The sequence below is a fragment of the Elephantulus edwardii genome, unplaced genomic scaffold (assembly GCF_000299155.1).
Source record: "Elephantulus edwardii isolate Elephantulus edwardi_28Jun2011 unplaced genomic scaffold, EleEdw1.0 scaffold00056, whole genome shotgun sequence".
Classification (NCBI taxonomy): domain Eukaryota; kingdom Metazoa; phylum Chordata; class Mammalia; order Macroscelidea; family Macroscelididae; genus Elephantulus; species Elephantulus edwardii.
Genome location: NW_006399806.1, coordinates 1,554,093 through 1,556,100, shown reverse-complemented (window position 1 = coordinate 1,556,100; position 2,008 = coordinate 1,554,093). Strand labels below are relative to the sequence as shown.

Below are 2,008 nucleotides of genomic sequence, written 5' to 3'. Positions count from 1 at the left end.
TTGATCTGTCTGTGGTCTCCGAAAGTTCTCTGGAAGATTAGCTTCATAGAGTAGTCGTGCTTTAGTATTTCCCATATCTTGCATGCACTGTATTTGTTCTGGCGTCCATTGGTCTAGGTTAACAGATTTAACCCTGGATATATGTACCCCAAGATTTCTATGGATTCCAGCACATCTGATGCAAATAAACACTCCAATATTCCAGGAAGCCCATCGAGGACCTTTAGCCTCGCAGTCGGCGCACGCAGTACTTGTCCTCCTCCCTCAGCAGCTTGGACTGGATGACCTGGTGCTGCTCGTTCAGCTTCTGAGCCTTCTCCCGGCAAGAGCGTGTCACCATCTCGGCAACGGTGCGAAGAACCCGGGGTAGCTACAAGGACAGCAGCGACAGACAGGCTGGGGCCAGGCAGGTAGAAAGCACCTGGCACCGCCGGGACCGTGGTAGACTCGACCAGAAAGCGGTGGCGGCAGCTGGAACTTGATTTGATCTTTTTAAGCAGAAAGGGTAGTGGATAGCATAAGAATAGAAATACATACTTTACGAATCAGTTACATAATTGTTAATTTAATAAGTGCACTGCCTAACTGAAAAGCAGTATTAAATATTTTGAAACAAATATACAAATTGCTACTAAAAATGAGAAATCATAAAACACTGTGAATTTTTACTTTTAAAGATTTTTGGGACACTGACACATGCAATGACAAACACTATTTATTCTTTCCAGGATAATGCACATAAACATGTATTAAACAAAAATAATAATTTTTTAATGTTTCCTGTGTTCCCTCCAAATCATCTATGGATCATAGGTTAAACATGACTGGAATAGAAGGAAGAAGAAAAGAAACCAAGCATAAGCCAGTGTAAATGACTAATTCAACACAGAATTCTACTTGAGTTATCACTGGAGAATGAAAAGTAATAAATAAAAAGGAAAAGAAGAACCCTGGGTCCTCAGCTGTGGGAGGCTGGGTTTGTGAGCAAGAGGGCCCTCAAATCAAACCCCAGTTAGTCAGATGTGTCAAGGGGCTAGCCCACGTCAGATGTAGACATGACAGCCAAAGGGGCTGCTGGGGTAAGCTGGCTTCATTCAAAGGAGTGGACATATTTCATCAGAAAAGTTCACTGGTACACTGGGTGTCAAACTCGCCCAGTCATGCGAACCCCAGTGTCCTCTCTGCTTTTCCTCCAAATGCAGCTGAGGGGCCTTGAACAATTGCTTTCCTAGTCTCTTGTCTAATGGAGGTAACCACAGTTCCCTCTAGCATTCGTGTGAGACTCCTAGAGAGAATGAAATGCTCCTCAGAGCCTTTCCCTGTTGCATTGGGTTTACTTGCTTGTTTTTTTGTTTGTTTTCCCCTAGGTGTTTTAAAAGGAAATGGCAATGATTTTGTTGTTAAAATACTGTATGTATTGCTTTAGAATTTATAGTTTATTGTAATTGTAATTGTAAGGATCCTTGAAAGTTCACCTGAAATATTATAGTTCTGAGATTCATCTTAATTTCTTTTATGCCAATAAAGGATACATTTTGTGTATGTGAAAATTTAAAGGAAAATCAATGGATTACATAAAAGAAGGAAGAAAGTCATATAGGTGTGACAGCTGTCATGAATCTTCTATGTGCCTAACTTTATACTGGCTATTGTTAATTGCTGTGGAGTCAAAACTGATCCATAGCTGACCCTTCATCAGGTTTTACTTGGGAGGAGATAGCCCACAGTTCTCCCAAGGAGCAACTGACGAATTAAAATTGAGTGCCTTTGGCCACTAGAGCCCCCTAGCATTCTATGCTAGAACATTTAAATATGTCATCTGAATCTACACTATTATTTGAGAGATCTGTTATGATCCACATAATATTCAATAAGGAAAGAAACAGCAGAAATAGAATTTGAAGAGATCGATATTTGTTCCTATCCCAAAGAAAGGCGACCCAACCGAAGGTGGAAACTACAGAACAATTTCACTGATTTCACATGCAAGCAAGATTTTACTGAAAAT

The 2,008-nt window shown here is 40.6% G+C and overlaps 1 pseudogene; it reads right to left on the bottom strand.

Annotated features, from left to right (window-relative positions):
* Positions 1–3: 3 nt before the first annotated feature.
* Positions 4–340, bottom strand: LOC102856029 (annotated as a pseudogene).
* Between the last annotated feature and the right edge of the window lie 1,668 nt (positions 341–2,008).